At 31.5% G+C, this 14,086-nt stretch overlaps 1 long non-coding RNA gene across 2 annotated transcripts; it reads left to right on the plus strand.

Annotated features, from left to right (window-relative positions):
* The first annotated feature begins 137 nt into the window (after window positions 1-137).
* LOC143071260 (uncharacterized) lies at window positions 138-13,461 on the plus strand. 2 transcript variants are annotated; one of them, XR_012976840.1, is made up of 5 exons: window positions 155-290; window positions 4,510-4,569; window positions 5,155-5,299; window positions 7,775-7,850; window positions 11,096-13,461. It is a non-coding gene; the product is annotated as an uncharacterized LOC143071260 (long non-coding RNA). The 2 variants fall into 2 exon arrangements; XR_012976844.1 differs by lacking the exon at window positions 4,510-4,569 and having other exon boundaries at window positions 138-290.
* Window positions 13,462-14,086: the final 625 nt, after the last annotated feature.

A 14,086-nucleotide genomic window follows, 5' to 3' on the forward strand; every position in this document is an offset into this window, starting at 1 on the left:
TAAGACCGTGGGACCATACGGTCTAACAAATGTCTTATAGAAGCAATAATAAGTATCATAATCCGTACTTCACCAGCATAACTGTAAGACGTTACCGCATCCGTTTTAACTTTTATATGGTTTTATATGAGCAAGCTGTCGCCATTATCACGAAGACCAATAATATAAATGGCAGTATATTGACAGGGAGAAACAGATAAATAGTGAATATAGTTGTAAATTATACTATAAATTATAATTCAGTCGAAAATAACACCTTGAGGATCGAGATTGTTTAGTCTGCATAGTGGGTAAATAGTTTCGTGAAATCGGTAAAACTAAAAAGAGCAACGTGCAAGAATTTTTTTATTCCGTTCTGTGTATTTTTTTGTGGACCAAAAGTCTAATAAGAGAGAGCCCGCTGCCCTTCGGAAATTTGTAATGATTCTCGTTACTGACTTTACAAATGGTGTACTCTTAAACTTAAGATTGTAGAGAGACATGATTACATAGGCGGATCCAGGGGGGGGGCCTGGGCCCCCCCCCCCTTTCGTGGGAAAAATTGGTTGATTATATAGGGAATCATTGAAGCATGACTGGAGCGGGCCCCCCTTAGGTTAGTCAGCGGGCCCCCCTTAGGAAAAGTTCTGGATCCGCCACTGGATTATGTTTTATTGTATGGCATTGGATCTGTCAGCTGTCATGCATGTTGTTGAAGGAAGTTTAGGATTATTAATTAACCAATTTTAAGCATTGTACAAATATACTTCCCCAATTCAAATGCATTGATCTTCAAAAAAGGGGGAGTTCCAACCTCCTGAACCCTCCCTCTGGATCCACCACTGCCACTGGTATATATGTATATTCATGATATCTTTTAAAATTGTATTGTTAATAAGGGTAATTTACAAAATGTAGGCTACACAACTGAGTATATAATACCAGAACTCCATTACTAGAGGAGTCTGCAAGCTGTGTTATATATAGTCCGCAGGCAATTAGGTCACATTGTCCCAGCCTATTCACAGTGGAAATCATTGTACAATTTACATGATGTAGGTGGCCCTCCAAAATCTTGTTTTGCTACTTATGAATCATGGGTTTAAAATATTACCATAAAACAGACAGTTACTAAATAGTCTCTCTCAGTTTTAAGCTCACCTTTCCTAAAAAAAACATGGGTGCCAAAGCTAAATACATGTATAGAACATAGGGGTAAAATGTAGTTTTGGGATTATATCTGAAAATTAAAGCATTTAGAGCAAATCTGACATGGCGTAAAAATGTTTATTAGCTGTACATCTATCACTAATCAGCCCTGAAATTTTCAGACAAACCTGTCAACTGATTGTTGGGTTGCTGCCACTATATTAGTAATTTTAGGGAACATTTGCAGTTTTTGGTTATTTTCTTGAATATTATTATAGATAACGATTAACTGTTCACAGCAAAAATGTTCAGCAAAGTAAGATCTACAAATAAGTCAATATGACCAAAATTGTGAATTTATCCCTTAAGGAGTTATTGGCCTTTAAATATAAAAAAGAAGATGTGGTATGATTGCCAATGAGACAACTATCCACAAAAGACCAAAATGACACAAACATTAACAACTATAGGTCACCGTACGGCCTTCAACAATGAGCAAAGCCCATACCGCATAGTCAGCTATAAAAGGCCCCGATAAGACAATATAAAACAATTCAAACGAGAAAACTAAAAGCCATTTTACACAGTTTGTTCATTATGTTTGTTAGCTTTCAAAAATCTTCTCTGAAACTACTGAACAAGTTGCAGGCAAACTTATTCTAAATGATCCTAAGTGTTTAATTTTGTGTTTTGTAAAAAAAAACATGGCCACCATGGCTAAAAATAAAATAGAACATTAGCGGATCCAGGGGGGGGGTTCCAGGGGTTGAAACCCCCCTTTTCTTTTGGCTGATCAATGCATTTGAATGGGGACATATAGCTGGAACCCCCTTTTTATCCTGGGTTTGGAACCCCCCCTTTTTAAAATGGCTGGATCCACCACTGTAGAACATAGGTAACAAGAATGTGTCCTTAGTACACGAATGCCCCACTCGCACTATCATTTTCTATGTTCAGTGGACCGTGAAATTGGGGTAAAATCTCTAATTTGGCATTAAAATTAGAAAGATCATATCATAGGGAACACGTGTACCAAGTTTGAAGTCGATTGGACTTCAACTTCATCAAAAACTACCTCGACCAAAAACTTTAACCTGAAGCGGGACAGACAGACGAACGAACGGACGGACGGACGAACGAACGAACGGACGCACAGACCAGAAAACATAATGCCCCTCTACTATCGTAGGTGGGGCATAAAAATGCAGTTTTTGTCTTATGTTTCAAAAACTGAAGCGTTTGGAGCAAATATGTTATCAAAATTCAATTGTTCATTAGGTCAAGATTTATCAACCCTGAAATTTTCAGATGAATGGAACAACCAATTGTTGTGTTGCTGCCACTACATGTATATAGTAAATTTTGGAAAAATTGCTGTTTTTGGTTATTTTCTTGAATATTATTATAGATAAAGACTGTAAACAGCAAAAATGTTTAGCAAAGTTAAAAGAACAAAATTGTCAATTGACCACTTAAGGAGTTATTGCCCTTTAAAGACAATTTTGCACAATTTGTTCATCATATAAAATTAAAGATGTGGTGTAATTTCCAATGTGACAACTCTTCACAAAAGATCAAATGACACAGAAATAAACAACTATAGGTCACCATAAAGCCTTCAACAATGAGCAAACCCCATACTACATAGTCAGCTTTAAAAGGCCCAGAAATGTCAAATGTAAAACAATTAAAAGGAGAAAACTAACGGCCTTATTAATTTACAAGTAAATGAACGAAAAACAAATATGTAACACAGCAACAAACAAGAACCACTGAATTGCAGGCTCCTGACTTGGGACAGGCACATACATACATGATGTGACAGGGTTAAACATGTTAGCGAGATCCCAACCCTCCCTAACATAGGACAGTGGTGTAATAGTACAACATTGAAACGAACAATAAAAATCAGTTGAAAAAGGCTTAACTCATCAGATGGATACAAATAGAAATATACCTAACAAAAACATAGTGAAAGTGGCTGGGCACTTATACATCCGAACAACAAAAAGACCATAAGTACAGATCTGAGAGTACTCACAGTTACTGACAGCTAGTTCAAAGCCATTAACAATTAATAAAAAAAATCATGCATCTAAGACTAAATTATCAATCATTACACATCCAACATCACATGGATTTAGTGTAAAGACGTCATAAACAGTCAGAGAAAAAGATGACCTTGTGCTATGCTAAGATAAGGTATCAACAGATTGTAGATCCATGAATGTGCATATATGTATATTATATATAACAATAATATTTAGTTTGCTTTTAGTTTACTGATAACAAAATCAATATTAATACCAATTCTTTTAGAATAAGTTTGCTAACTTTAAATAATCTTAATATTCCTCTGAAATTACTGAACAAATTTCAACCTAACTTGAGGTGAATTATAATTAGGGTATCTCCAATAAAGTTTATGTTTTATTTTCTGTTTTCCCGAGAGAAAAAAACATGGCCACCATGGCTAAAAATAGAATATAGGGTAGAATGCAATTTTTGGCTAAATAATTAATTATTTCAAAAACTAAAGCATTTAGAGCAAATCAGAGAAGGAGTTAAAGTTTAATTCATTAGGTCAAGGTCTACCCGCCCTGAAATTATCATCAGGGTAACAGATGTTTAGGTTATTGCCCCTGAATTGATCATTTAAGGAAAATTTGCAGTTTTCAATTATTATCTTGAATATTATTATAGATAAAGATATTAAACTGTAAACAGCAAAAATGTTAAGCAAAGTAAGATCTGCAAATAGGTCTTCTGAACTAAATGTTCAATTTACCCTTAAGGAGTAATTGCCTTTTAAATTCCATTCTCAATTTTATTATTTACAATTTGTTCTCTTAAATATTAAAAAATCTTCTCCTTTGAAATTGCTGAATTAAAATCCGCCAAACTTAGGCTGAATGAGCTTTAGAGTATCTAGTATAAATTTTGTATTCTATTTCCTAGCATATAAAAAACAGCCCTATGGCTAAAAGGAAACTAAGGGGTAAAATGCATTTTTAATTTGAAAAGCAAAAATAATAATTGATGAAGATTTAAGCAAAAAATTACAGTTGAGAGCCTCTTGTTCATTAATTACAATGTATGTATTATATATTCATTAGAATCTGTCATTTTATTAGTGTTTTATAAGCATCCGCTTTTAATTTGCACATTTCCAATTCAATGGACCATGTTTTATCTTTATAAACGTTCGATGTGACTGTGTCACTGTGGTCCAATTAATTCACTGTGTGCTATGCATAAATTATCAAGACCCAGAATTGCAAAAAAAATATTGCTACATGTCATTTTCAATAGCTTTTTTCCCTACTGAGGACTGTCTATAAAGCATGATGAATTTATGTCTTTCCTTTTTTTTTTTTTTAGATAAAATGCCTTTGTTTAGGAAAAGAGGCAGACCTTATGCCCATGTTACATATGAAAGAGGTAAAAGGAAATTAAAGAAAGGTGTTCAGGTCATAAAAAAAAAAATCAAACAGGAAACAAAACCTACATCTGGACTCTAGCTTGCTTCCAAATTTTCAGGAAATGACCTAAATTCAGATCCTCCTTGTTCAAGTTCAGTGCTTTGTATAGAATATTGCCATAAAATATTGGATGTGAAATACCTGAAAGTATAAGATGTCTACATGTTGATCTTTAATTACGAATGATGTTCTTGTACTATGATAACATTTTGTAAATGTTTTGACTTGTTTGTGATATCAAGAACTTTGTAATAATTTTCAATAATTCAGAGATTAATTTTTTTTTCATTAAAATCAAATATTTTGTTACAATACATACAGGAGCAAATCGAACAAGTTGAGATATATGTATAAACACAATAAGATGTTGACAGATTGTTTCTGAATGTTTCTTATTTATTTCTTGAATAAATTCCAGTAGTACATTGTGTACTAGTACTGCTTTTTTCAAAGATAATATTGTAATGGTTTGGGAAAAAAATCCCTCTTAACTATTGAAAGTTAGATAACTATTCACATACATGAATGAATGTTTATTTTTTAGGTACAGATGCCCTTAAAGTTTTTGATGAAGTAAAGAGCAAGATACTATCCCATCCGGCAGTGATACCTTCATGACACTGTATGATTAATTTGACAAAGAATAACAATAGGACACCAACAGTTCACATATGAGAAGATGTTTTAGGGTAAACCACATACTGTGTAGGATTTAATAATGTCCCCTATGAAATGATGTCCAGAGGACATTATTTCATAGTAAATACATGGACAATATTTACTTATTTAGATGTGTCCTGGACACAATTTCCTATGAAAATATGTCCTTGGGTATGAAAAAGTGTCTATGAACATGAACATTATTTAATACTATAATTCTGTACAGGTGGACACTTTTTTTCAGGACATTATATCCATCAGGACATTTTTTTGATATGATCAAAATATTAAATGATGTCCATTGCCTTGTTATTACTGGACATATTTTAACTTTAATACAGTGTTACCGTGACAGAGAGTTGTCTCATTGACACTCATATCTTCCTTATCTTCCTATTTATACTTTTAATATATATATACATGTGTGATGATTTAAATTGAAATAAAAAAGTGACAGATGCTGTTCAGTATTATTTTCCTTGAAGGACACAATTAAATAACAATTACTACAACAAATTGTCCTGTAGGTGGACCATATTTCATAACTGTTGCTGTAAAATGCTGTATACGTAGGGGACAACATTCCATGGCAATGGACAGTGTTTAATACCAAAATTCTATATTTTCTATTGCCTTCTTCACATAATAAATATAGTATAGCTCTATTCATTTGATTTTATACTTTACACTCTTCTTCCTTTTTGTTCTTATCATTAGCTGGGCATTTCTTAAAACTTTAATTTCTCTCTATTTACTTCCATCCTTAATTTTTTGTTTACATATGTATATTAATCAATTTATAATCAATCCTTCAGATTTTTATTAATATTCAAGTGTAATAAAACTTTTTAATGGCCTTTGTATTACTTCCCTTGGAGGACACAATTTAATAGTGACTACTATGACAACTTGTCCTGTAGGTGAACACTTTTTCATAACTTTTGCAGTAAAATTCTGTCCAGTTGAGGGACAATATTTCATGGCAATGGACATTATTAAATACCAAAATTCTATGAAAAATTGTCCACATGGACACTATTATGTCTTACAACTGTACAGAAATTATTTAAATAATTTGAAAAAAAATATTAAGCAAAATTTTTAAAATATCGTTGGGCTTTAAATGACACAGAATTAACCACTATATGTCACTGTAAGCCTTCAACAAAGAACAAAACCAACACCACATAGTCAGCTATAAAAAGCCTCAAAACAAAAAATGTAAAACAAACGAGAAAAATAATGGCTTAATTTATGTAAAAAATGATATGTAACACAGTCACAGCAACAAAAATCCACTACAGGTTCCTGACTTGTGACAGGCACATACGATTGTGAAGGGTTAAACAAGTTTGAAGGCACTAACCCTTTCCCTAACCTGGAAAAGTGGTGTAACAATACAACATAATAACAAAGTATGAAAATCAGTTGAATTTTTTTTTTAACTCAGCTCAAGGATACAAATAGAAATACATCTAACAAAAAAACAGAAAATTGACATGGATGGGTACTGGTACATCCCAACATAAAAATAGGAAAAAAACAGCCTAATTAATGTACAAAAAAAATGAACGAAAAACAAATATTCACAGTTACTGACAGCTAGTTCAAAGCCAATAACAACTTATAAAAAGAATCATGCATCTAAGACTGATTTGTCAATCAATATACATGCACCATCTACTGGATTTAGTAAACAGGTGTCATAAAGTAATTCAGAGAAAAAACATGAACTTGTGCAATGCCAAGATACAGGTATTGACAGATTGTAAGATCCATAAATGTGCATATGTATATAACTATAATATTAAGTTCGATTTTAATTAAATAATAACAAATCAATATTATACCAATAAATACAAAATTTAAAGACCTAATTACAGTGTTGATTTGGTAACCGTTTCAAATAAGTTTATTTAAAGGATCAATAATTTTACCTGGATCGTTTCTAAATTTCTGTGCTCGGAAAACAACATATGATCAACATATACATTTGTACTCATATTTGTTCTTTTTTTCATATGAGGCAGACTTCATACATGTACAGGAGCTTCTAAAGAGGTTTGAAAAGATGGAGATGTGGTATGATTACCAATGTGACAACTAGTCACAATTGATTTGGGTAGAAGGGACAATAAGTAATGCCTTCAACCATGAGTATAAAAGACCAAATCAGGAAAAAATAATGGCTAGATTTAGGACCAAATAAATTGAAAACAGTTTTAATGGAAACCAACCACTCAATTTCAGGCTCCTGGTTCCAGATTTGGGACAGGCACATATTAAATATTTTAATTTGAGATAACTTGTGAGCACTTAACCAAGAAATATTAACAATATGTAACAAAAAATCGCCCCTTTGGCTTACATTCTTGCATAGATTTTCCCATTTGAAACTGACTGAATTAATTAAAAAAATACACATTTATTGCTTTTTATTTTTCTCTTTCTTTATCAACTTTAATTAATTTGCTATCATGTTATTGTTTCTTTGTTATTTTTAGGTGAATGGTTATAGTAATTTAGACAAGCAAAGCATGCATTAAAGACTGACAGTGTTGCTTGGATTTTCTTCAAATGGTAATATCTATAGTAACGTGTTTAATTCATACAAATGTTTTCATTGGCTATTTGTGTTGGCTGATAGATGTATCAATTCGTGCCATTTTTAGCTCATCTGACCCAAAGGGTCAAGTGAGTATTTCTCATCACTTGAAGTCCGTCGTAATTGTCTGTTAACTTTTACAAAAATCTTATCTGAAACTACTGAGCCAAATATAAGCAAGCTTGTCCACAACCATCATTAGGGTATCTAGTCCCAGGACCTGACATGCCAACCATCATAATTGCCATGCATGGTTGTAAATAGTACAGAAGGGCAAATTCAAGTTTTTTTTATTGTCTTAATAATGCTATAGATAGAGAAATTATGGAAATTGCAGAAGTATTTAGGAGATATTGAACTTAAATATAGATTTTAACCATTTGTTTTTATTTATTACACTATTAGTGTTACTTTATGATATGGTTCAAAAATCAACAAAAAAAAACAATTCGTTTTGGCCCCAGAAGACTTTTTAAAATGTTTATATCATTGAAAATGCTCCAACTTATCATCCTTTGGTGAAAAAAATGCCATTTTTTGCATAAAAATTGAAATAACTTTTTAAACTCATCCACCGGTGACCTATATTTTTTTATTATTGTTTTCAAATGAACTGTACTTAAACTAAACTATTGAAAAATTTAAGCAATTTCTGTAATTTAGTTCTTTTTTTATTTTTATTTTACCTTTTTTTCTCCTATTAGTTCAACAGAAAAAAAGTACTTTAACAGAAATACGTTCTTCTTTCAAATGAAGATTGTGAGCTTAAATGAACGGTGACCCCATATTTTTGTTTAATTTTTCTTTTTAGAATAGGATAAAGTTTATTTATAGAAAAGAAAAGCGAAATCCTATATTTTAAAAAAAATGATTTAGACCCGCTAGCCCCCTTATTATAACAAAAGCTATAATAGAAGAGAAGCGAAAGGTACCAAAGAAAAATTTTAAAAGACCAACAGACAACCAATAGTGTATAAAACATGTTACACTAAAGACGGACCCTATTACAAACTGGAGGTGATCTAGAAAGGTAGGCAGATCCTGCTTCACATATGACACCTATATAGATGTAGAGAAAATTTAAATATAAAAACTGGTCTAGTTTCTGGTGTCAAAATTTATGAAACCTGAAACTATTAAATGTTTCTCTATGTTTAGGACAGAATTAGGTATGTGTTTATGTGAATCACTAATTTATGCAAGACAGGCCCTACACCTGACAACCTCACATTTTTTTAGTTTCTTTGTTGATTTCATAGGTATAGGGAAACCATGAATTTAAATATCAATCAAAGTAAAAAATATCTTGTGGTCTGGTGTGTTTTTGTTGCATCGCATATAATATCTGTTATCCCTTTTAAAAGAAAGTTTTCTTACGTTGACAATATTCTTGTTCACAAAATAAAACAAAATATTTTTTCGTATTATACTAAATTAACTACAGCAATCAAAAAATATTTGTGAAATTTTACAGATTTTTTAGATTACTACTGGTACGAGACAACACTATTTTTAACATTTAACCTTTGTTTTTAATTTTGTTAAAGCATAAAATTTTAATTATCACATATATTTTGAAATTGTAATTTAATCTAGAATGTAATGATATCTCATACATATTAAAGTTTTTATTTTAATATATGAAAGTATAAAATTAATGCATAATACAACCACCCACATAAAAACAAAATTAATTACCTTCCCTGGGGGAACATAGTATTTTCTGGAACTGCCCTTAATGTTTTCTTGGGGGATAAAGTATTTTCTGGAGCAGCCCATAATGTTTTAATATAAAAAAATATCTATTTCAAGTTGATAAACACAAAAAAATCCTGTGATATAGTCTATATTACTCCAATCCAGGTTTTACCCTTGTTCTATGTGTATGTTACATACAAACGTATAAAAAAGAAAAGATGTGGTGTTAAGTTTGCCAATGAGACAATTCTCCACCAGAGACCTAATGATGTAGATGTTAATGATAAACCACACATTGAAATGCCTACCTGCTCATTCTGGATATGACATGAAATTTCATTATTGAAATGAAAACAAATGTAGAGTTTAGTATGACGTCCATCATCACTGAACTAGTACATATTTTTGTTTAGGGACCAGCTATTAAAAGCACGCTTCAGGGCGCGGGATTTTCTTCTTGTATTGAAGACCCATTGGTGGCCTTTGGCTGCTTTCTGCTCTTTGGTCGGGTTGTTGTCTCTTTAAAAAAAATCCCCATTTTCATTCTGATTTTTACATTTTACTATCTGTAGCTAACATTGTTTTTATATACTCTTCATAGATAAGTTTTTGCAAATTTAACTATCTATTGCAGGTGGATTCCAGAGTCAGAGGGGAGATGTAATTTTTATTAAGGTCAAGTTACAGTAAATGGGCTATGTCACAGATTTCAGTCAAATTTTGCATATATACAACTCTGGCTCTATGAACTTGTGAAAAGCTAACAAGTAATGCATTTATCTCATTTATCATTTGAAATATTACTGATTGAAATCTTTCAAAATGAGTGAACATTTGTATAGAAAGCCCTTAAAATTGGCAAAAACCTTCCAAAATCTGGCTTAAAATTCATCAAATCTCTGATTCTTCTCCATAGATTTTTTTTTAAAACTATATGTCGTTGATACATAAATTTCTGTTTTGATGTTGCAAAATAAATATAAGGTCACCGACTTCGTTTGTACAATCAAAATCTGCAACATATAAAAAAGAAGATGTGGTTATAATGATTGCCAATGAAACAACTCTCCACAAGAGACCAAAATGACACAGAAATTAACAACTACAGGTCAGTGTATGGCCTTCAACAATGAGAAAAGCACATACCACATAATCAGCTATTAAAGACCCAAAAATGACAATGTAAAACAATTCAAACGAGAAAACTAACGGCCTAATTTATGTACAAAAAATGAACAAAAAACAAATATGTAACACATAAACAAATGAAAACCACTGAATTACAGGTTCCTGACTTGGGACAGGCACATACATAGAGAATGTGGAGGGGTTAAACATGTTAGCGGGATCCAATCCCTCCCCTAATCTGGGACAGTGGTGTTATAGCCCATTTACTGTTCCTTGACCTTAAAATAGATTGATAATTCAAATTGAAAAACTCAATTTTAGCACTAACAGGTTGTTTTGCATTTTATTTATTAAAAATGTTATAATAGCCATGAAACAATGATTTTATTTTCAGTTCATTTAAGAAGAAAATTGATAGAGGAAAGATACAGATATGCAAGAATTTAATATTTGAAATGCACTTAATATTTCTTTTGTATATGACCACCAAATTTTGGCTGTCATTATTATCTCTGCCATATAAACAAATATATCTTGTAAAATTTATTCATTAGAGGAAGTTTAAATAACAAATATCTAACCACATTAGGGGGTGCATATACACATAACTAAAAAAAAGGCTTATTTAGTCCAGTCAATCTAGCATAAATTTGACCCTAACCTGAAAGTAATTGCAACAGAAGATTTTTAAGGTTTAATCTTTAGCATTATACCCCAAATATACAAAGAAAAAAGTCCCATAAAATCTTACTGGAGGAAGACTAAAAAAATCACCATATAAAATTCCTATGGAGATTTGCATTGAAAAGGGATATAACTCTTGCAAAAATGGCAGAAATATCAATAAAAATTGACACAAAATAATAATAATAACTTTGCCGCTTATATTCATCAGAATGTATTGATTCTTGTTTTTTTTAGCAGTCTTTAGAGTATAACAAACAATTCTAAAGGTGTTTTCATATCTTTATCAAGCTATAATCTAGATTTTGTAATTCATTAGTTGACCATTTATTAAATTTTTCAACATGTCAAGGAAAAGAATCTCAAATTTAATGAAAATAGTAAGCATGTATTCTTCTTTTAGTGGTTTAAAGTTTCTTTAGACAAGTAAAATGCTGAAAAAATATAATATACAGATATAAATAATATCAAATTTTTACATTATTTTTTTCAAAATGGTCACAAAGCTTCTAATTTGCAATTTCTTCAATGAAAAATGCACACAAAAAATAAAACTACCCACAACACTTTGGTTTTGTACATTTCATGAGCAGAAGATTATATGATTTAGTCAAAAAACCAACTTATAACCCATCAAAGTTTCATACTTTACAAAAATTTCAAGAAAATCAACCAAAAACTGACCAAAAAAAAGACATTTTTGCGGAGTTATCTCCCCCTTCCAAATTTTAATGCTGATTTTGAGTTTTCCTCAAGTTAGATTTTACGGGACTTTTTTCTGTGTATATTAAGGGCATAATGCTATAGATTGGAACTAAAACATTTTCTGTTGCAATTAGTTTGGGGCTAAATCTTAGTTTGACTGGACTTATTGTAAAAAAAGTTTGAAAATAATGCAAACAATTTTTCGAAACCTTTTTTAAACATGGTATTACATTTGTATATGTGACAAATGCAGTTAACAGCAATTTTGTTGCCAATTTACCAACTGTGTAGACGCTTTTACCACTGTTCCTGCACTGGTACCTAAGTCATCAGAAAATAAAACAACACCACAGAACAAATCAATTACACTACAAATCGTAATTGTAGGTAAAACATCAAGAAGCTGTTGCATCTGTAATACAACGAAGAGCCCACTTGTTAAAATGCCAGACAAGGCCATATTACATGAGTTTGTAACACAAGGTGTTCAATGGCCAACTAATGTATTTAAGTAAGATGTTGTCCAGATATCTTATCTTATAGCCGATAAAACCTTAAAGAGCAGGACAATTACAGATATTCAGAATGAGAAAAACAGCATCCCATTTGAATTTGTTCTATATTATTTGGCTTCTTGGCAAGTAATGTGGTATGGTACCATATGCGCATAAAGGGTGTTAACAATTAAACAAAATCAATATAAAAAAAATCAATAGTCTTGGCCTTGTTTTTTGTAGGAATACCTGTTCAAGGTATGAAAATAGATGATGTGACCTATTTTCAAGTACTATGATTGGCATCTATCTGGTTATTTAAAACATGATTTACCTATCTTATCCAATGAAAAGAACTCTAGGGAAAATGGCCCTAGCTCTTTAGCCAAATTATGAAAAAAATAATGTTTTCACAAAATCCACCTACATTAATGATGTCACAAATACATCGAATGTTGAAAAAAAATTGAAATATATTAGTAAAACATTTTAATTGTATGTCTTCATAACAATATCACACGTATAAAATGATTTCTTTTTTTTTAAGGTTGTATGTTCTTTGTGAGGGTTATCCCATTAAAATGTATCAGGGAGGGAAGTTTAATTATTGAACTTGGGTCATGGGTCGTTATTCAGTATGCGTCTATTAGCATTATGAAGAATTATCTAAAAATTGTTCTTGGTTGTAGGGATATTTTGAAAGTCCCTACCTACCCTCCCACATACAATTAAATGGAATAGCCCTCACAAACTTGTTTTGCTTATTAGCATAGATGCAATAAGAACATTAACTGAATGATTTATTAATTGTAATGTTTGTGGCTCATGTTGACTGAAATGACATTGAATGAAATAAAGTTTGTACCAAAAAATGTTATAACTACTTTGAACCCAGAATTATATGCAAGTTATTAGGCTCTTAGTTAGGCAGTCAAAAGGGGACTATAGGTTTGCACACCGTTTGTCTGTCTATCATATTAAGTTGGTGTATCAAATGATTACAAGTCAGTCTGAAAGCTACATGAACTTGACCACATTTTTCTTGGACGCTGTAAGCAGTAAGACAACGGTATTTGATGTATGGATGTATGGAATGATTATTCGATTGCAGGCTGTACATTATGGTTTAACTGTCATTGACCTCTTTTTTATGGTTTTATTGGTCAATGATTAATTTTCATACTTGCCGGTAATTCAGTTTCTCAGATGTTTTATCAACTATCAGATCTGATGTGTGGAACTATTGTTTGTGTTATATGACCTTGATCCAACAGTGGTCATGGATTTAAGCAACTAATGGTAATCTGACCTTCAACAATAAACAATCGTTACAATAAGAAAACTCTAACAGAGATCATGGATTTAAGAAATTATGGGTAATCTGACCTTCAACAATGAACAATTGTTACATAAGACAACTCTCCAACAGTGATCATGGATTTAAGCTATTATGGGTAATTTGATCTTCAACAATAAACAATCGTTACAATAAGAAAACTCCA

The sequence above is a fragment of the Mytilus galloprovincialis genome, chromosome 1 (assembly GCF_965363235.1).
Source record: "Mytilus galloprovincialis chromosome 1, xbMytGall1.hap1.1, whole genome shotgun sequence".
Classification (NCBI taxonomy): Eukaryota; Metazoa; Mollusca; class Bivalvia; order Mytilida; family Mytilidae; genus Mytilus; species Mytilus galloprovincialis.